This window comes from Triplophysa dalaica, chromosome 5 (assembly GCF_015846415.1).
Source record: "Triplophysa dalaica isolate WHDGS20190420 chromosome 5, ASM1584641v1, whole genome shotgun sequence".
In the NCBI taxonomy this organism is placed as follows: Eukaryota; Metazoa; Chordata; class Actinopteri; order Cypriniformes; family Nemacheilidae; genus Triplophysa; species Triplophysa dalaica.
Window position 1 is genome coordinate 24,396,802 of NC_079546.1, and position 24,116 is coordinate 24,420,917.

The window sequence follows — 24,116 nt, forward strand, 5'->3', positions numbered from 1 at the left end:
TTGTCCTACAAGATCAGTAACATTGTTTTAATAATTTCGTAGAGCCATGAACACAATACATAGTAACAATACATTAGATAACAACGTTAAATTACAAACTTGTGTTCTTCTAAAACTGATGAGCAAACACTTTGCCTAATGAGCCAGTAGATGGCATTTATAATTTTTCTTGGTCACTTTAATCTTGTTAAAGTATGTATATTCTGTCGTTTCTTGCATTATCTATTTTTTATGCCATGTATACATCTATAGATCTTAACACATTAGGCCTATAGCCCAACTGATTCTAATTGGTTAATTAATTGGTCGTAGGCCTACTTCCCTCAAAACATTCTAGGGCTAGATCTGTGGGGGATCCTGGGGTTTGGCATAACAAAAAAAACATTATCTGTGAAATCACCTGTAAAAACTTTAAACCTGGGACCCATCCAGACCGGTATCTGGTGAAAAAATATGCATTTAATTTCAGTAGTTTCATGAATGAATAGCTTGGTATATTAAATACCCAGGGCTGCACGATTATGGCAAAATCCTAATTCTTATTAATCCCCTTGATATTACAACATACTTTGAGGTAAATGCAGACAATATTTTCTTAAAACATCCAACACAACTGATAATGAACAAATTGATTACTGTTGTTGCCTCCAGTAACTGTAGTACGTACTTATTTTGTTCAAATGAAATGATTAAAAACGTAATATCGGAAATTATAGAACGATTCACTGCGAGCCGGTTGAAAATGGATTATAAAATGTGATGACTCAAGCTGGTTGTATTTGAATCGCAATATATGTTTTGAACAGTAGAGCCGCTGTTTGCACACTTTCGTTCATATTCTGGCCTCTTATGGCTCTACACATCATGCTTGATTAATGAATTAATGAACTGAATTTCGTCTTATGTCACTTTTTTTTATTATAATATACACACTATATTATGCTTATTTGACACAGAAGACTGTGGTAAGGATGCTGAAAATATAACATAAACTGAAAAAAAAGTTAAAGCATTAACTCATTTTGTTGCTGTTGTTTGCTGAGAAATGATCCAAATTGTAATTTTATGGAAATGCTAGTTAATAAAACGAATACATTGTGAATGAGTATTTAACAAGTCAAACAAACAGTACAAATAAAAAATCGTGATTGTTTGTTTTATTTAAGGAATCACCAAAAGAGTTTATGGCTCACAAGCAATATGTTTCTGATCCTAAAAATAATATATCACCTCATCGTCAGCTGGCACATGAGTCTTAAAAAGGAACACATAAGTCATTGTACAAAGTTGATTTCTTGATTACTAATACTTAGACTCTATAATGTACTGAATCAGACCATTTAATCTGAGAAATCTTACATGCAGAAAAACGCACAAGTACTATTCCAATTAATATTGCACGATAAATACCATGAGGTTCTTACACCCTCCTCGTTTATGTGATGCATGCTTCAGAATCTCTGCTACTTCTTGCTGAACCTCGGGCATCTTTGCATGTTTATATGTTCTAAGGCCAGCTCCTGAAAATAATAAATAAGACATATAACATAAGCAATAAAAATACAAACAATATTTAATTATTTTTTTTGTTTATTAAATGCTTTTAAATGCTTTACATTTTTTTCATTATTTTCTGACTTGTGAATTTGCAAGCAAGAAATCTTACAATCCTGACGTCCTCATAAGAATCTCTATTATGGACTACATTACATAATTATATTACATGAATATTACTCAACAATTTTATTTGATTTAATTAAATAAAATGTACATTTGTTCAATTATTTATTGTGTGTAAATCGTGATTTGTAAAAGCCACAGCATTGGTAAAATATAAACCCATGGTTTTGACCATAGTGCTCAAAAAGTTACTACACTTTTACCACAAAAAAACATTGTTAGATTGACGAGTGCATGTGCTTAGCACTAAACAACAAGAGGCCAAACAAGTGTAATTGTTTATTGTTGAAAACAACTTTTTTCTATATTTGAATATTACGCAACGCAACAGCAAGTGACTTTGCAGCCCTCTTTATGGCCCACAGTTTGTGGAGCCCTCACTGTAAAATGTTTTGTTGTGAATTTACAATAAATAATTGGATAAATTTTGCATGACTTTCACAGTAAGGTTTACAGCAATATACTGTGAAATATACTCACAGCAATTTACTGTAATTTTATATCTGTGATATTACAATGCATTGTTTAAAAGCAAAACTGTACACTGTAACTTCACAGCTTCAATGACAAAACAATTACTGTGATATTACAGTACATTACTGGGGAATTACAATATTTTGCTGTACATCATTACAACAAGGCCCTGTACTTTTACATTATGCACTGTGAAAGTAATAGACAAGTTGACAATAATTTACTGTGAATTTAAAATGTATACTGTGGAAGTCATGCTAAGATTGTCCAGTAACTTACTGTAAAGGTGATGCAGATGAAGCTTCCATTTACTGTGAATTTACAATCATTGTACAATTAACCCCCTCCCCCCAACAAACAACTCTGAGGTAAAGTCAATGTTAGCCCAATGGCATATTTATTAACAAATAAACATTTTTCTATGTACAGCAGATGCCAAGAACTTCAAGAGTTCAAGAAATTCAACTTTCTAGTCATAAAAGCCATCTTAAAATACAGAAATGCATAGAAATTGGGCAAACTTGTAATTCAACTACCTATCTCAAAATTCAACTATTCAACTAGCTGTGTCACAATAACAGTAATGGACAGGATGGGAATGAGGCCTTCATGGCAAGATAAGAGAGCAAGGGAGAGAGCGATGAAGGAATGTCGTAAAGGGGTCAGGCGCTCCTTTCAGTCTCAAACATTATAATGAGTTTACACGCAACAGCATTGTGTAAAAATCTTGTAGTGCAAAGTTGTCTGAAAAATTAAAAACGAAAAATATGTAAAAATATTAATTATAAATAAATATTCGACTCCGCGGTCCGACCATATTCTTCATTAATTTTGAACTGTTCTATTGGGTCATGTTTTTAATATTGGAACACTTCCTGTTGCTGGCAACTTATTAAATGACAAGAAACGCTTATTACAAGCCAAGGGTCTAAGGCCTTAATGCATGTAACAGCTGCGGGCTAAGACTACTGTACTGTGGCTGTTGGAAGTATGTTTTTATTGATTAAAATGATTTCCCATCTACGAACCCGTTTGTATTCCCATTTACATAAAGACTGCACATGCTGCATACATTCAGTATAAACCCCTATAAGCATTTGACGATCAAAAATCTAAAAATGGAGGAGACTGTTCACATACAGAAACAATAAGGGAAATGCTGACCAAAGAAAAGATATTGTTGGGTTATTCTTGTATAACAATTTTTAAAGGAAAATATGGGCCTGTTTTATAACTTACTTATTGGTAAATACAAAACAACAAGCAAAAAATGTGCAATAACGAAAGTTATAGCCTACGCATAGCCATCTTAAGCTAAATTGTAAAACAAAAATAAAAGCCAATTGATTAGGCTGTTTAATGCACATTTATGGATTCTCAATTACAACCAAACTAGAAATTTAATTTAAAAAATGTTTTACACAAGTCGCCTAACTGTGCAGAACGTAAAAGGTATGCAACACAAAAGCACTGGATATTTAGGTTATAATATAAGCTCCATCCACATCCAGCTGAGTTTCTTTATTGAAAAAATACGTGCTTTGACGAGTAAAATAAATCATATCTAAATTAAAGTTTGTTTCTCATTCTCAGTCTGTTGATGCCGGCTGCCTACATAAATACTGCCTTCTTTCAGAGGTTGCCAAGCGATCATGTTTGCTAAAACGTTTTGTATTTTGGGATGGCTATTTTGACGAGGCAGGCGAGGCCGCGTTCACTTATCTTAGTTTTAGTGTGGTACTTATGCATAACTGCATTATGTTAGTGATTTTTATTTATTTTTACGAATTATAAATAACTCCCTTAACTCTTATTTGCTTTACCAAATTATTTAGCCTTAATTATGCGTGCGTGAAGATCTCTTTTGCCTCATGTATCCTTCTTTTTTTGTAATTTCTATATAAATCACCATTACCTGTTTGAAATGTTATATATAAATAAACTTGAAATTGACTATATGTATTGACTCATTAAATGGACGCCAATCGACAACAAGCCTACCCCAATTCTAAATGTACTGTAACCTCTTAATTTGATTGAAAATAGATGCCTTTACGATCTGATGTGAGATGGGCAAAAAGAGGCAAAGGGGAGGTTCGAAATCGGTCTCTTGCGTGAAAAGTATTCGATAAGCGCTCTGACGCGCCACCCCATTAGATTGAATGCGCAAACATAGTCGTTTTTCATCTTGACTTAAGCCAACATGGCTATGGAACGCTAGGAGGGTCAAAAACGTGCGTATTGTAACGCGTTGTTTGCGCATAGAGTACGCGCAAACCACGCATACTCCACGCGAAAACAACGCGTTCTCTACGCGCAAACAACGCGTACTCTACGCGTGACGTCAGACGTCAATTTTGCGTGTTTTTGACCCGTCCGGCCACTTGCCCAGTTTGGACGTGTTAGCGTGATGAGTTCCCATCAGGCCCGGATTGGCTAATCGGGAGCACCGGGAGAATTCCCGGTGGGCCGGTCTGTTTTTTTGGCCGTGAGGGCCGGTGTTGTCATGGCATGGTTGAAATGTGGATGCTGCTGTTCCTTGGCTGCCTGCACTCACAGCGGCCCTAATCTTTATATTTATTATTTGACCGCAGCCCCACTCTTTTTTATTTAATGTTTTTTCGCAGCCCCACTCAGAGTGCAGCCTGAGGATTAATGATGACGTGATTATCTTTTGACTCCCTGGCCCTGCCCCCGACAGCGACACTGCAAGTTGCTTAAAATAGAAAACCGTCAGAAATAAAAATGGATAACAGAAAGCGCAAAGACGGTGCTGAAAAGGCCAGAATAAAAAGAAGAAAGCTCTGGAAACTGACGCGGCCAAATGTTCTAAGCTGACCACATTTTTTCTCAAAACAAATGAAGACGACTTGACGGCCGGTAAGCTAACGGAGTTCGCTTTGGGTGAGCACGAGCTCATTTCGCGTGGCCGGATGCTCAACATTTTTTGTGACTCGAGCGAACAGTTCTCGCGGCGCCGCAGTCAACATGAAAGCTTTGAAGAGATTTTGGCTGAACAGATACGCCTGTACAGACATCTTTATGATCAGTGTGTCTGTTTTATATTGTATTCAGAATAAAACAATATTTATAAACATTGCTCTTTTGAACTGTTCTTATATCTTCTCATTTTATATAACATAAAGACATCCAATGGGTTAATCTATGGCAATGTACATTTAAGAGTCCCTAACCAACAATATGTAGAAATGTGTCTGCATTATGCACAGAAATAAAAGAGTGAACAAAAAGTTTGATATAAAAAATTTTATTAAATCAACAAACAATAGTTTGAAATGCATTTCAACGTCCATCACACGCATCTCCTTCACAAGAGCGATGTATTCTACATCTCCACGTTTTTTTGGCATGCAGTGGGTGAATATTCCACCTCCTTTTTTGCCCTTTTTTTGATAGTATAGCAACAACACAAAATCTTCTACGTTTCCTTGTCGAGCAGCTGCTCGCAAGACGCTATTCTGAATGATCTGACGTAATTCCGGTAAAATTCCTACTTTTCTTCTACTTCCTGCGGATTTACAGGACGATTTCGTTTGTGCGCCCCCTGTCGTTTCAAAGAATATCTCAACGGCAAACGCGTCAAGTATAAACGTCTCGGGGAGTTGCGCGCGTGGACAGTGGAGGCTCGCGGAAAGGAGCCAGGCTCGTGTATAAACAGGCGTTTATTCAGAGGAAAAAGAGATGATACAATCATTAGAAAGTTACACTGTGAACAAAAGTCAGATAAAAGTGCAATACTTTTTTTATTATTTAACTAATGTTCTCATATTTGTGAAAAATATTTGAAGTTGTAAAGCAGCCGTATCATTGAAAAAGAAATTATAGTGTCATTAGACAGTGCAATACATTTTATTTTTAATCTTTTTTAATTTATTTTGTTTTATGTTTTTGTTAGATTTTTTTCCTCATTTCAATGTTTGGATATTTATGAACACTAATTCTTAAAGAAAATATATTCTGATACTGTCCTGCTATTTACCGTTCTAATAAATCTTCACTGTGAAGCAAAACTTAGGCTGCTGTATTTTCACTGAATTGGAAATTATGATATTTTTGAAAAATACAATGAATTAAAAGGCTGTAGACTGCGATGGGTTGGCACTCCATCCAGGGTGTATCCTGCCTTGACTCCTGAGATAGGCACAGGCTCCCCGTGACCCGAGGTAGTTCAGATAAGCGGTAGAAAATGGAATGGAAAAGGCTGTAGAGAACAGTGCGCTATTGCAGACTTATATTCTGAGGTTTTAATTATCATTATTTAAATCTAGTCAGTTGTGAACTAAAGTGGGCCGGTCTAAGGCATGAAACTCCAGGGCTGAAAATGAGTCCTAATCCGGCCCTGGTTCCCATTGGCTGACGAGCGGAAGGGTTAAACCATTATTGTAGGCCTAGGGGGTGCCTCCCATTTCTGACTCCCTGCCATCACAATGCATGTAACATGCGAAAGATCCACTTATCTATTTACGTATCCATTTATCTAATAAGCTATTAGATATAGATGTTTTATAATCTTTTTTTTTTCGTTTATTGCCGGGTCATGTTAGTAGCCGTTTTAGCAGAGAAAATGTATTGATAAAAGACACCATCATTATATAAGCTCCAGTGGTGTAGGGGTAATTGACGCTGCCCATGTGCATTCTATTATTGCGTCTGGGTCAACACAGGATCGAAGCCCGCTTGCCGCGAGGGCTAATTCTCCTGTAACAATATTTGTTTTAGAAAACCTCTAGCCACAGTCTTTAACCCTGTCCATTAATACATACGTTTATAATTTGTTAACTTCATAAATCAGAAAAATTTATTCATGTTGAATAATTTATAAAATTTATTGCTAATATTGCAAATATACGCCACTGTAGACCTAGATATAAATATAGTACTGTAGTCCTAGGAGGTCGCCTGCAGCCGCTCATTCTATTTGGATAGTAGTTTTCTTATATTTGTTAAAGAATAAAAAATTACCAATAAAAAATTTCAATAAATTAAAAGTGAAAAATTGGACGTAATTGCAACTAGTTTCTATAAGGAAATACAGCTTCAAAGGCAAATGTCTGATCACAATATCCACTGCATACAGGATGGAGGAGGTATCACTTGTGATATGCCTATGATTTTACAAGAATATTTATATACACACTGTTGTACTGTTCATAACTGTTGTACTGCTTAATTTAATAAATTGTGATACTTTTTTGTGATTCCTTGATAAATGTAAAGAAATAATAAAAAAAATCTTTGTCCAAACTTTTGCCCAGTACTGGATGTAAACAATAGCTGGATAATATTCAAATTCTGCTGTAATAAATATTAAATAAAAAGTAAGCCATTAAGGGTAGCACTGATTAAAATCTATATTAATGTTTGGTGAAAATGGCATGGTTTATGTCTACACAGGCAAAAAAAGAAAGGCAGCTTTTTAAACCCTTTTAATCTGAAATAGTTTTACACAATCAAGACGTCACATTAGTTCTTTTAGCACTATGAAAAACTAATATACTGTATTGATTCACAAACACAACATTCATACATCCATTTAGAAGGGTGTGATGTAAAAAAACACCCGGATTTGAGTTCATGTTGAAAAGTATCCAAATGGACTCATAGGCAGAAGTTTACTCTTCTAAAATACGAATGACAGTTTGGAGTGCATCTATGGCCTGACTATTTATAGGTCCTGCAAGAACGTCTACTTCTTGGAGTTGCTGCATCTGTACTTGGCTAGGACTCAACTGGTTAAAGGGAACACTGACTACTTCCTACCTGTTCAGCACATGAACTGAAGCAACTGCACCTTGTGTAGCTGTGTTGGTTTCAAAAATCTCAGCCATGGCAGTAAGTTGTTGCGCTTGTCTTTGTAGTCATCCTCAGGAAGGAGTTTGATGGCCAACAGTTCGCAAACCATAGTTGTTCCATTGATCTGTGAACATTGCAATGTCCCGGTTTATACGTGGCAGAGAAACAAAGTGAAGTGCCCACATATGAAGTTCATTGGAGCCGTCAATGATTCTCTCGTTTTCAAGGAAGGAAAACAGCTGATGATAAACATGCGTCACACCTTGCCAAAGATCTCTCCACAGTCGTTCTATTCGCTGGTTGTGGACACTTCTGCCACGGATAGCACTACCTCTTTCCAATCCACGGTAAGTGTTCATGAACAGGCAGATATCATTGTTCTCTCCTCCGTGGTCACATCTGACTCTAGATGGGACCCCATTTCTAGAAGTGGCTTGAACAAACTGTTGCTTCTGTTGTTGTCTGAGGCCTGCAAAAACACCACCAGCCACATATTCCCCCATGGATCACTATTCTCCACCTAGGAATGATACTAAATGCTTTAACTGGTAGTTAAAAAATGAGCATGTGCATATGTGTTTGTTTTTTCTGATGTCATTATAAAACTGGTTTCACTGTATTGAAGGAGATGAATATATGATGTTAATATGTAGGGAAAAAACTACATTTTTTCACCGCTTACTTTGAATACGTTTTATTAAGTTAGTGCAGTCCTGGTGACACTCTTACATAGGTGCTTTGCCCAAAATTTACTAGGGATGCACCGAAATGAAAAAGAGGAAACCAAGGCCGAAAACCAAAACACAAAGCAATTATGGCAATTATTAGTACACTTATTTATTGCATAAATTCATATTTAAGTTTCTAAGAATAAATCAATTACAAGTTATGCAAATATTTATTTAGCACATTGCAACAATGCACAGTATATAATAAAATTCAAACTATAATGTTTAACTTGACCCCACTCATGTGTACATTAAATAATAATGTAAAGGCCTACTGGCCTGCTGAAAGGTTGTAAAATGAAATGTTCTCTCATAAAAACAAAGTGCATTTAAGATTTTTCTCTGTAGGACTACTACAAGAAAGTCAATTCAGAACAAGTGCAATTGCTTAAAAATACAACAATATTTGCTCTGTAGGGCTTGAACATAATAGTGTATCATAACAAAACTGCAATAGCCCATATGTTAACTGTAGAACTTAAACAACAACAAATGCACCAAGAATTGCAGATGTGCAAAGTGGATGATAAATATTTAAACACTATCTTTTAGTCACATATATAGTAGCCTAAGAATAGAATAGCCTACTTATTATTTGAGGCACTTTCTTGCAGGATTTCACTGAACATGTCAGACAACGAGGGTGTATGCCCCTCATCTTGTGCTGAGTGATGAGTCTTTTTTTCTGCCCTCTGAGCTCCTTCTCCTGCGCTGCTCCGTCTCCACGCGGGTTCTCCTCATCCTTCGTGCCCTCGATCATTTCGGCCGTATTGTTTCAGTGATAAAAGTCTTTAGGCCTAAAACCTGCACTTTTAGGCGAATTTTGGCTGAAAATTTCGGTGGCCGAATATTCGGTGCATCCCTAAAAATTACTGCTATTGTGTGTCCAATTTTTTACTATTACACAGTTTACAACTGTTAACCTTGTGAGGGCCCTTTGGACAGGGGGACAACGTATCTCTGATTAATTGAATGCTAAATAATTGAATGCTGTATTTGTATCGTCATCACAAGGAATTCGGTTTCCAGTGGTTTTATTCTCAAGGTTCATAATAATATTGCCAGACAATGTTGTGAAACAGTAATTTTGCACTGTCTGTGCTGGTATAATAACACCTGATGAATCAGCTTTTAGTCAGGTGGGTCTAGAATGTGTGTGATAAGTGATGCATTTAAACGCAATTATGATTTTTCCAAATAAACTCTGCTCATTTATTACATTATCACTTTGTCTCCTGCCCTCTCCTCTTTTCTTTCATCTCTGATAGCAGGTTAATAATCAATTATGAATTAATGATTAAGACCAATCTTTTCTGATACAGAAAGTAGAGAATAATTCATGGTTTAAGTCTCTAATGAATGCTTTCTACTAGGATATTGTGACTTCTTATCATCATGTTGGAAAACATTTTCTGTTAGCACACACTCTATCCGTGAGGGGTTTGTGTGTCTGTTAGGGTTGGAAAATCACAAGACAGCCGTAACGTCATGTTTCAATGAAGTTCTATTATAGCATATGTCCGTTAACTTAGATAATCTAAAGTACTATATGTTGATAACCAATCATGTGAGGTCAATTTACCCAAGTAATGACGTAGTTATTTGAGTTGTTAGCTTAAATACTACTGCATTCTGGATGTAAGGCAGGTCGGCCCGTGGAATTCCTTGAGTACTGAAGCTGACTTCTGCTGGCAAAACTACAAACTATTTTTATTCATAAAAGTTTCTTCAATAAATTGCATTCTTGATTTCTTGTATTCATTCATCATAAATGGTCTACGGGTCTTTTACTGTAAATCCCCTACAGGATCAATAACAAATGAGTAATCTATCATAAATCATTATAGGGCAAAGGTGATTCGGAAGAAAACAATGCATATGCAACTTTGTCATGCAAATCAATGTTGATAACTAAATTAATTAAAAAATTTGCTTAACATTGGTCAGTTATGTATACAATGTATGTCAAATACATGTTAACTATTAAATAAATATGAACTATATTAATAAATAAACTATATGAATATTAACCATATTGTCTGAAATAGGTCTACATTTACAATAATATATTCCTTAATTAGCACATTTATGCGTGTTTCAAAATATGTGATGATTTGCAGCTGGGAGGAGAATAATGTGCGCGAGTTTAGTCAATAAAACACTTCCGCAAAGGAAACACCTGTGTATCCTCGCCCATGACTCCACAGAAAGCCTCCTCTCTCCTCGCCTCCTCCCGGTGCAATTAAAGAATTGAGATGTCCTTAAAGATGGCTGAGCTCCATTGGTTTCAGGTCATAGGATGGAGGAGCGAGGAAGCGAGGTGGCATATTGAGGAGGCACCCTGTGACCTGCCCATTAACACACACGCATCTCTAACACAGTCTATGCAGAACGACCAATAACAACTGACTGTGCCAGCTGACCAATCCGAGCAAAGTGGACTCACGGTAAGAAGGGGTTTAGAGAAGCTTAAAGTTTGAACTGCTTTGAATGAACCGTTTAGAGATCTTTGAGAAATGCAGTGATAATAAATGCATATTTTGATCAAATAACAGCGTTTTTTGACCTTTAATACATTTCAGCATTTGTTTAAGCGCATTACTTAGACAAAGGAATTGTTAAGCAACTTAAGGTATTTAGCATTACAATGACTGATCGCCGTTTCAATGTAATATTTATATTATTGTTGTTATTATTAGTGCCCTTAACAGACAATTACATGACACTACAGCTTATATTCATAGAAAGTTATCAACATATATAACACATAGTATAAATAGTATAAAAATGAAAAAGTGTTTGTATAGAATGAAAGCTAGTTCAATTCATGAAAGCATTTAAAACCATGGAACTGATAGTATAAATAAAACAGCCTTTATTAACTAATGTCTTTAAAATTAGAAACAAAACACCTTGTCGGGATACTTTAATTTTATACTCTCAAGTGCCTTGCTTGTTTTGAGATGAACTATTCCTCATACGAAGAGCACAAATCATTTTTAGCATTCTTTTTTATATACTGTATATATAAAAAAAACGCTGTTTGCGCATTCATTCTAATGGGGTTAGCATTTACCCCCTTTGCCTCTTCTTGTCCATCTCACATCACATTTACATTAATGCATTTGGCAGACGCAAGTGACTTACATTGCTTTACCCTATACATTTTACATAGGTATTTGCAATCCCCTGGGATCGAACCCACAACGCTCTTACTACTGAGCTACAGGAAAACTCATCTACATTCAGTCAAATTAAGAGGTTACAGTACATTTAGAATTGGGGTAGGCTTGTTGTCAATTGGCGTCCATTTAATGAGTAAATACATACAGTCAATACAAGTTTATTTATATATAACATTTCAAACAGGTAATGGTGATTTATATAAAAATTACAAAAAAGGAAGGATACATGATCCAAAAGAGATCTTAAAAAAGCCTTAATTCTTTTAAATCACACATATTTTAAACAATAAATAGGAAATCAAATGTGCAACTGAAGGAAAAAGAATACAAATGCACCACTAATTGTGTTTTTAATCTGGATGTAAAAGTACCTAATATTGAAAAGCATCTGATGCCTGGTGGCATAGTTTCTAAATGCTGATGCATCTTGTTTTGAGTAAACTTTTGTTATCTCTAACTGACTTGATTCTAATGATCTGAGTAGTCTGTTGGGTTATTTTATAATGCGCATATCTGCAATGTACAGTATTTGGGTCCTATGGGACATTGAGTGACGTATAGACAAGTAGCCTAAACATACCTTAAGACCTGACGATTGGGCTGACATGCTCAGATTTTCTATTCAGAATCCTAGCAGCAGCGTTCTGTTTCAGCTGCAGCTGTCTGATGGTCTTTTGGGGAGGACCAGTGAGCAGTCCATACAGGCAGGCTTGTAGTTTATGGGGGGTATGGGGGGAAGGTAACCCCCCAATATTCAAATCCATCAGTTACAACCCCTCCAATATTTCAACCTGAAAATCACAGTAGATCAAATGAAAAATATGTAGAATTACTTTATTTTGTGACAATAATTTTGTTCCTAATCAAATATGAGTTTGTCATAATAAATTAGACAACACATACTCCCCCTCCATTGAACCGATTGGTAGCGCCCAACCAATGAGTCGCACTTTCACCAAAACAACGCGAGTGGTGTTTGAATGGGAGAGCACACGGGTAACTTAACATACGCCAAAAATGAAGAGAAGCGCTGCACAGCGGACTATATTTAACTGCTGGTCAGAGAGGGATGCAAAAAAAAATAAAGCATGTACTGAGAATGAGGTATGAGAATATTGTGTAATAATAGCTAAGTACACACCATATATGTTAGCTAGCTAATCCATTGAAATGTATTTAGCTATAACTATCAGTATAACAAGTAACCAAAGCAGACATCTGTTTTGCTAGTTCATTTTTCAATAGTGTCTGTAATTATCAATTACAAAAGCATTCACAATGATGTTTGTTTGCTTCCTAAAATAATCTGACTTTTGAATGAATTGGATGAATGAATAATTTAAGTGGCTCACTCATTAAAACAGTGAATCGCTGCTGCCTACTGGAGCTTTCAATACTTGATCTCTTCTATGTTAGAATTTATGTCAGTTTAACATACATTCTAAATCATTACATCTTCTAACAGGAAACGTCCTATAGACGTATTGTAGATGAGCAAACACTCTAAAAAATACGTCTTCCAGATGTAAACACACACATCAAATAGACGTCTCCGTGATGTTCGTGTGCTATCTGGGACGTTCAACCCCCCCAATTTTCAAACCAAATCTACGCCCTTGCATACAGGGATCCACCCTGCTGGAGATGATTGAACAAATTTTCTAACTCTTTGTTTGACACAAAACATCTGGAAGAAAACATCTTAATTTTGCAATCATTTATAAATTGATTATATTAATACATTACTTTAAATTATATAATAGCCTATATAAATATAATAAAGCCCATGACCCTGCTGAACAACACGCACGCATAATTAAGGCTAAATAAATTGTTAGAGAAAACGACAACGTTTAGTTTGATGTGAGTGTGTTCCTATGATCATGGTGTTTGTCCGCCAACTTCTGGCCATTCTCTAGGGGGGTCAGAAGCATAAAGTTGAATTGTGCTCTGTGTTGTTGCTTATTCTGTGTACTGGGGCCCGTTTCAATAAGGAAGTTCAACCAACACCGAGTTAAAATCTGAACTCTGAGTTGATTACTCAGAGAATCGCTACTCTGAGTTTTCAGTTTCAGAACAGCTGATATGAGTTAGTTCAATCCAGTGGCGGTTCTACATTGAATCACTCCCCGGGCGAGATCCGCTCTGGGTGCCCCCCCATCTACTCCCACCCATCCGAGAGAAAAAAAGCCATGTTTTACCATAACTATATAAGTGTAAGACGAACCTTATATTTCTCAATTGCACAAATCCTTCAACAGAACATTTTAAAAACACAATTCTGCACAAATCAGTATAAGTTATCAGAACTTAAATATACTCTATGTACATAAATGTTGCAACATATGTACATGATGTACATATGTATCATGATGTAACACGACCAGAGAACAACAACATTAAAATATTAAGAATAATATACAAATAAAATATAGAAAAAATATTCTAAATAGCACAAATCCTTCATCACACAAAAGCAAATCTAATTATTACACTATTGCACTAAGAACAGAAAACACAAACTAAAACCTGACCTTTCTGGCCTTCCTTAATGCAAAATCATCAATAATGTCATCATACGAAATCTGCCCCCTATTGAGTTATTGATACTGATGATAGCAAGGCCAGTGAGCTGTTCCTGAGACATGGTTGACCTCAGGTATGACTTGATCAACTTTTGAAAAGCTCCTCTCTGCTTGAGCCACAGTGACTGGCAGAGTAAGTGTAATCCTGAGAGCAGTCCAAAAGTTGGGGTAGATCTCTGATAGATCCTTATCATGCATAAAAGTGATAAAATTCAAGGAGGCTGATGGTTTTTGATGGCTGACCAGTGACAGAGGATTCTCCAAAATACTTTAGAAGTGCCCATGAATTTGCAATTGAAATTGACATCAAAAGACAGTAGGCTACAGTATAACTCTTATGAATTGCAAATTTAAATAAACATGCCCTTACATGCCAAATGTCTGTCATGACTCATTAGACGCTTTATTAATCTAATCTAAGGGAGGAACAATTAGCTCCTTGGTTACTGCCTCAAATTATATTCTTTGTCACGCAACAGAGTTATAGCAAATGTTTGCCTTTGAACACATCCAGACATATGTTAATTTCGTTGGCTAATTACAGGGCCCAACATTAACCCCAATGATGGAAATAAATAATAACTTTACTTGTAACAGTTTTGTTGCAAAGCACAATCTTATGGTGAAATTAGATCTCGTGTTTGTTGAGTTAAGACCGAATTATTGTTGTATAAGCATCATAGCAAGAAGGCTAACAAACGTAAGAGTTAACGTTACCACCCATTAACATTAGCCCTTCATTGATGATGGATAACGTCACCGTAATCATACAGAGAGAACGTAGTTACATACCTTTACCTTTTGCTCCTTTCTCCGCTTCTACTTTGATTTTTTCTTATATTGGGCACCTGACGGCTTAAACCTTTTTCTCTCCATCGCTTTCATGTTTATCTGGCACTCGACAATCAAGACTAAACCACTTCACCTCCACATAATCGTTTTGGATTAACTTTTTTTATTAGCCATTTCACACACAATGCAGAAAAAAACGTGGAAAAATAGGCCTGTGCTTTAAAATTATGAATGAAATGTGCGTTATTTAGAAGAAAGTCATGGTGTGACTGATTTTAGCCCACTAAATGGGCCCCCCTCCTTGTCCGCTCCATTTGGGAGAGGTGAACTGTCCATCCCCTTTACAGTTTTCACACAGCTTCTGCGCTTCTCAGCAAGCAGGGGCGGCGATTTACCAATTCCCCACACAGACAGTTATATTATACATAATAGAAACCTGCTTTGCGGCGCGGATTATTTTTCTTTTTCAAGTGCTTGTGCCGCCCCCCACGTGTCGTGAAAATTTGGCGCCCCGGGCGGCTGCCCTGTTCGCCCGTGCCTAAAACCGCCACTGGTTCAATCAACCCTGAGTAAGTTCACTCTAGGTTACGCACGTGCAGCATGGCGATGAAAAGCCATCATCAATTGAGTGAAGATAGCACGATTCACCATGGCAACGGCACGTGACAAAAAGCGCTCTGTTCATTTCTCGCCAATCGAATTGAAGGAACTGTTACAAGCGTACAGTGAATATTAAGAAAAAAAGAGCAACACAGCCACAGCAGCAAAAGAAAGAGAGTTGGTGTGGGAGAAAAGTGCTTCACGTGTTAATGCGCCAGTTTATATGTCAATCACTTTTATATTTATTTTGTTGAAACTGTGAAAAGGCGAATTATATTTAACTCTCTCGCTCTCATGTAGGTGATATCCTTCTGCAATAAAAAGATCTTGGCAGCAGCTGAATATGAAATATACGACGGCGTCGTAAAAAAAAAAAAACATTTCGAGAATAAAGTCGAAATGTTACGAGAATAAAGTCAAAATGTTACAAGAATAAAGTCGAAATATAAAGTCAATATGTTACGAGAATAAAGTCGAAATGTTACGAGAATAAAGTCGAAATATAAAGTCAAAATGTTACGAGAATAAAGTCGAAACATAAGGTCGAAATGTTACGAGAATAAACTCGTAATATTTTGAGAAAAATAACAGAATTTCTAGAAACAATGGATGTGGAGGATTTGGTTAAATCCTACTTTAGATTATGATTTAGCAATAAGGAAATTCTTTGTATTTTGGCGCATCATCACGGAGTTATAATTAGTAAAAGGACACTGCAGCGGTTATGAAGGAAACTGAATTTATTCAGAAGAAAAAATCTGACATGAACTACGAATTAACTCACTGATTCAGATGACGTGCTTAAACATAACTTCAACTCTTAAACTACAACTTTCACGAAAATAAAATGGATATTACGACGAGTTTATTCTCGTAACATTTCGACTTTAATCTTGTAACATTTCGACTTTATTCTCGTAATCTTGAATTTATTTTCTTTTTAACGTGGCACTAAAACGCCGTCGTAGAAATACAATAACATCATTTATTCAGGAAAGTTTAAAGAAATAAAATGGTCTTGCTAGTAGAATGCCTGATTGGGAAATGTTAAATATACTTCATAAACTGGCCATAAAAGTTAAGATACAACGTCCAAACGGGGCCTCACAATTCTCTCCCGACATAAATATAATTCTCTGCGAATTAATGCAGATTCCTCTTCTATGGGTTCCTAAATAAACGAACATGCTATTTTAAGTTCTGTGTGACTAAATAGAGCGCGATTAGGAACACGAATCAATAAACAAATGACGTATGCAATTTCAACACAATTTCATGCAATTTCGAAGCTCGCGCTTCGAAAAGGGGGCGGAGATTGTAACAAACCCTGGGTTTGCGGAATAAAACCTGATCCCGACCAGGTTAGGTTCACGGAGTAGGTTACTCTGGTTACTCACTCGGAGTATAAAATACCTCGATTTCTGAAATGGGCTTGACTTACTCCGCGGTCACGGGTTTGACATACCTCGCGTTCTGAAACCAAAAACCCTGAGTATTCCGTGTTCTGGGGTTGATTTACTCTGAGTTTGCACTTACCCAGAGGCCTGTTGCACAAAAGTAGAATTAAGACATCCGGGATAAATGACTCAGCTGAGCTCAATGAAGACAAAACATGTGCGTCCAGGCTTAATTGGTTGCACAAAGACCAAGCCAGGATGAGCAGACACGGATTCATTAAGCCAGGTGAAACCAATCCTGGATAGGTGCGCGCTCACGGCTCACTCAAATAGACCCCGCCACAGATCACAGATTAACTGATTTACCATGGCAACTAGAGCCGCGTACTTTTCCCCTTCGGAAGCACAAATCCTCATGGAGGCATACGAGAATGTAAAAGATATAATTAAGAAGAAAGGCAACACCGCCACAGTGATAAAGCAAAGAGAAAAAGCGTGGCAAAGTATTGCAGACCGCCTGAATGCGTAAATAGTGCACAATTACACACTCACCGCTCCGCTGAAACATCACAATTACAATTCAAATATTTAATTCACATCTCCAAAAACGCTGTTCTACTGTAATTATGAAACGGTTACATTTTTAATTGAAATGCACCGCAGATATGAGTGAAATTGTGTAATGTAACTCCATCACACTGTATAAAGCTATGATAAATTATTACTAAAGCCTTACATTATTATTTAACGTTACCACGCTCAGTACGGTTTAATCTTAGCCGTTGTACTCTGCTTCTTATGTTTTTGTGTTTCTCCTGCTTTTATTAATGTAAAGCTGCTTTGACAGAATGAAACAAGTGTGAAAAGTGCTATATAAATAAAATGTAATTGATTAAATAGATGATCTATAATAATAATCACTTTAATTTATATAGCGCCTTTCAAAGGACCCAAGGTCGGTTGCTCACTGCACTGCAAAAATGTCTTTCTTACTTAGTATTTTTGTCTTGTTTTCAGTTAAAAAAAAAAATATCTAAAAAAAATCTTAAATATTTTCTTGAGCAAAATTACCTAGGAAAATAAGCAAAAAAATCTGCCAGTGAAACAAGAGAACTTTTCTAAAATTAAATGTTTATGGAAAAAGTAAACTTATTTCAAAATAATTTTTCTTATTATATTGACAGATTTTTTTTGCTTGTTTTAAGCACACATTTACTTAAAGTTTATATTTTTTGTCTAAACTATACTTATTTTGCTAGGTCATTTAGGTGAATTCTCTGGTGTGTTGCTGCCAGCCTTTTCTCCTGACACCTTTCACAGACCCCCAGGAAGCACAGCAGGCCTACAACCATGCCCATGCCAGGACCAGGGCCAGAGTTGAAATGACCTTTGGCCTCCTGAAGGCACGCTCTCACTGCCTTCACAAATCAAGGGTCAGCCCTGTTAGGGCATGTGATATTACTGTGGCTTGTGCGGTCCTCCCCAATGTGGCCTGCCTGAGGAAGGAGAGGGCCCCCAGAGTGCCACCAGCCATGGAATGGGACAATCCGGCAATCTTCCCTGATGACGACAGTGGTCGGCTGCTGAGGGACCAATATGTGTTGAATTATTTTAGTTAGTATGTGTGCTTTCAATTTTGGTTAAATATGTCCTGCGGTGGCAGAGGAATTTGGGTTTTTTTGGGTTCGTTTTTTTAAGAATTTGGCCTCTTATGATGTGTGTGCGGTATACTGTGTGTAATACAAGGCTGCAGGGAGGCTACTGCATCCATTCATTTGTCTGTTCAGTTGATGTGTATGGATTTGTCCTGCATTTATTTTAGTGTGCAGACATGCAGGGTGTGTTATATACAGACCTTTGAATGTGTATGTATCATTTTGTATAATATGCTTTGATTCTGTGATTTCCATCTTGTAGAGTCACTGTGACTTCAGTTTCAAAAGGAGCTGATGGTTTACCTGCTTTGTTTTGTCCTTATTCAATAAAGGCACATAATGTTACACATTGTGTTTTTATGTTTATATGGAATGTGTATTTGTTTATATGACAGAGTACTAGGGCCACAATGAGGAAAAAGGATAAAGTCATACATTTATGAGGCTGGTTCTTTCTGCAGAAAAGCTACATATTCTTTTTACAGTTTTGATACTTATGACAATGTGATACTTAATATTCTGGCACATCAGCATGTCTTTCTTTATGAAACCATACTGAAGTACAATTTCACGAAATGCCCCACATCTGTCATTTTAACAACTGTCCTCCTTTAAAACAACTGGTTACAATATTATGACTTGTCTTTTTTTCCCTCTGTGGCCCTAATATTCTATCATTTTATATATTGCCTTATAGTCTATGGGAAACTGTAAATTATCTAATGATAGCAACATCATCTAAAAATCATTATTTATCCAAAATGATTGAAATTAATGATCACAAACGTTTAAATAATGACAGTGTGTGGTGTTATCAAGATAACGTAAGAATAATACACGCCACACGAGAGTAGTGAATCCGTAACTTTCTTTACTCAACTTTCTTCTCTTCCGTACGTAACTACGTAAATACGTTCATACGTACATACGTCACGTCTCATCACGTGACAACAGCAAGGCATTACTATTTTGAAATAGTATACACAAATAGTAACATTGCACATTACTTATGAACACAACATTTTCCCTTTTTTTTAAGAATACAAAGTGGAGGGAGTAACCAGGCAGCAAAAGTAACCACTACACCTATACACTTATTAAGCCAGTATAAATACAGGATGTTGCAACAACATTATACAGACTGCAATAATTCTGTTAATAAAACAAGAAGAACAACATGGTAATGTAACAACCAAAATGCATGCAATATATCAGATATGCAGCAGTACATCAAATCTAAGTGACATAGTCTTTTAGCCAACTGGGTTTGTGAACATTACGTGTAGGCCTAGGACTATTTGCAGAGTTACCAGTGTTCTCAACAGGGGCTGTTGTTGTACATGGAAATGCAGTGAGTTTGGAAGCATTCCACGTTTTCCCATCACTAAGAACATATGTACCCACACCCAGTTGTTTGTGAACTGTGAGGGGATCTGTGAATTTCCTGTGCCCCTTAGGAACATGCAGAGGGTTCCGTACTCTGACTTTATCCCCCACCTGAAAGCAGGGAGTGCGCGCACCCCGCTTTGCATCCGTATACAGTTTCATTTTGCGCTGCAACTGCGTAACCCTCTTGCGAACAGTCACATCAGTGGAAACGGGAACAGGAGGAGATGGCAGAAAAGACAGCCTAGTGTGCATTCTCCGTCCATAAAGGAGCTGAAAAGGTGAAGAACCAGTTGTTGCATGCGGAGTGGCACGGTACACTTGCAAAAAGTCAGTTACGAAAGGTTTCCAAGGTTGATGTTGTTGGATGGCCAGTTGAACAGTATTTTTGAGTACACGGTTAAACCGCTCCACAGCACCATTAGCCGCTGGGTAGTAGAGAGAGGAACGATGGTGACGAATATTCAGTTTTTTTAGAAAAGCAGAAAAGGCAGCAGATGTAAACTGAACCCCATTATCAGTCACTATGCTCAAGGGGTTGCCATGGCGACTGAATACCGAAGACAGAAATGAAATCACGGAGTCAGCAGTGACGGTATGGGTAAAGGAGACCTCAGGCCATTTGGTGTAATAATCAGTCAACGTTATAGCGAACCTGCAATCAGAAGCTGCAGTGTCAAATGGTCCGACTATGTCCACAGCAACTTTCTGCCATGGTCCGTCCGGCAGTGGCACTGGCTGAAGAGGAGCAGGATGTGACTTCACGGTTTTATCATTAAGTTGACAGACATTGCAGGAACGGACAGTATCGTGAACCTGAGCGTCCATCCCAGGCCACCAATAGACCTCGCGAAGGCGTTGTTTAGTTCTCACCTCCCCTTGGTGTCCTTCATGCGCAATAGCTACCAGCGTATGGCGAAAAGCAGCAGGTGCAATCAGCCGTGTGCCTCGAAAGACGAAGTTGTCCTTAACAGATAGTTCCAGTCGCACATGATAGTACGGCAACAACTCAGCCTTCAGTCCTTTGGAAGAAGGAGGCCAACCAATGTAAATCTGTGAACGAAGCTGGGTTAGTGCAGGGCAAGTAGAACAGGCAGCATCAACATCAGCAACAGATAGATGATTGCAGGTGGCAGACAGGTAAGCAACAAACTCCTCTTCCACATCATCATCATGAGCTAAAGCAACAGCCTTGTCTGGTGAAGCAGGCAAGGGCACACGTGACAGATAATCAGCAGGAGCATTTTGGGAACCTGGACGATATATTACGTCATAATTAAATGACAGTAAGCGTGCAGACCATCTAGCTACACGAAGTCCAGCACGACCAACGCCTTTTGTGGTGAGAAGGGTTGTCAGAGCCTGGTGATCTGTCCGCAGAGTGAAACGGCGGCCCCACATGTAAGTGCGCCACTTCTCAACGGCCCACACGCACGCCAGCGCTTCTTTTTCCACTGTGGCGTATTTACGCTCCGCAGCGGAGAGTGTGCGTGACGCAAAAGCAACAGTACGTTCGATGCCATCCAGACCGACCTGGGAGAGCACTCCGCCCAGACCATAATCAGAAGCATCTGTGGATACAATGGTATGCATCGTGGGGTCAAATAACGCCAGAGAAGGGCTGTTTGCAAGCAGTTGTTTCACTTTGTTCAAGCTTTGATCAGCTACCTCTGACCAGCTGAATCCGTCTGGAGCTTGTAGGCATGCACGTACCGGAGCTACTACAGTGGCAAAATCAGGGATGAACTTACTATACCACGACATAAGTCCAAGTAAGGAGCGTAAGGTAGATTCGTCCGAAGGTGCAGGGGCATTGAGCATGGCCTGAACACGCGACTCGTCAGGCCTTAGGCCATCTGCTGACACAGTATGTCCTAAGAACAGCAGGCTGGATTGACGAAAACAACACTTGTCTTTATTGAGTTGTAAACCGGCTGCTTCTAGACGCTGTAAGACCACTTTAAGTGTTTTGTCGTGTGAAGACATGTCGCGTCCGTGGATGATGATGTCGTCCAAGTAATTTTCAACTCCTGACAAGCCAGCCAGGACAATGGACATCATTTTCTGAAAAGCTGCAGGTGCTGAGGCTAATCCATAAGGAACACGGCAGAATCGGTACAGTCCATCATGAGTAATAAAAGCTGTTAGGTCGCGACTGTCCTCGTGCAGCGGTACCTGGTAGTAGGCATTAGACAGATCAATGGTAGTGAAAACACTAGACCCGTTTAAAGCAGCGAGTAATTCATCCATGTGTGGTAATGGAAAAGAGTCCACGATTACGGCTTTGTTTGGCTCTCTGAGGTCAAAACACATCCTTATTTTTCCCGACTTTTTCTGCGTGACAACAATCGGTGACACCCAGGCAGAAGCATCAATGTGTTCTATTACTCCAGCTCCTTGTAAGCACTGTAATTCCGCCGACACAGCGCTTCGTATTGAAAGTGGCAGACGGCGAAGTTTTTGGCGTACCGGTGAGACAGTTTCATCCAGCTTCACGCGGTGTACGAAGTTTGTAACATGTCCAAACTCAGTTAGATCCGCAGTAGTGCACTGTAACACTGGCATAGGGGCCAACTCAGAGAGGCCATGAGGAGGCAGTACTTGGTTGTTCTCAATCCTTACATGTAGTGCAGACATAAGATCCCTCCCCATTAGTGGTGTGCCTTTATCAACAATGAAAAATGTAGCAGGAACTTTCTGATCATGCAATGACACGTTGGCTGACAAACACCCAAGGACCGGAATTTGAGCTTTTGAGTACGTCACAAGCCTGGCAGACGGTTGTGACAATGCAACATCACTAAAATGGCATGTATAAGTGCTGTGGGGTAAGATAGAAACAGAAGACCCAGTGTCGACCACTAAATTCACCACACAAGCCTGATCTGCCGAGGTAGATATTGTCACTGTACTTGTGATGCTGGGAGAACGAGCTGGGCATTCCGTGTACAGAACAGTAACTTCAGGTAATTCAATTTCATGAACTTCGCGCGTAGTTGGTTGTGTCGATCGGCAAACTTTAGCGTAATGTCCCGCCTTCTTACACTGTCTGCAAGTTGCAGTTGCTGCAGGGCAGTTCGCAGCATTAGCTAAGTGAGTTTCCGAGCCACAGCGAAAGCAAGACTTCGACTTCTCTCTGGTAACAGAAGTAGGAGGTGCGCGGAATGTTTTTGCTCTCCTGCGCTTCACGTGCTGTACCGCTTGTACGGGGGCGGAGACTTGACGGCCATTTGAAATAAATTTAGCCTGATCAGCAGCAGATTCAATCTGGCTCGCAATCGTAACAGCTCTGTCCAGTGTAAGGTCAAGTTCGAGTAAAAGTCTCTCGCGAATTCGTGGGCTAAGCACATTTTCCACCAACTGATCACGAATCATATCGTCAGCACAGGCACCGAATTCACATGTAACAACAAGTTCACGCAGAGCAGCAACGTACTGTATGACTGTCTCGTGAGGTGCCTGGCAGCGTTTACGGAAAGCATGGCGTTCAGCTACAACGTTAGCTTTTGGCACAAAGTACGCTTTCAGTGCGTCCTCGGAATCCTTGTATGTTGTACCTATGTTAGGCAATGCGTAGAAAATCCGCTGTCCTTCTGTGCCCAGGCAATGAAGTAGTACAGCTCTCCGTCTGTCGTCCGGCCAAGCATCCCCTATAGCGTCGATAACACGCAGATAGTTATCAAAGATCCGCAGCCATGTGGTGAACGGCATTGCAGGCTCACCGGGGCAAGGCAGGAAAAAACTCGGAAAAGGCACGTTGGCAACAGCCATCTTCGCGACCAGAAATAGCAGAAAGTAAAAACGTAATCCTCGTCGCCAA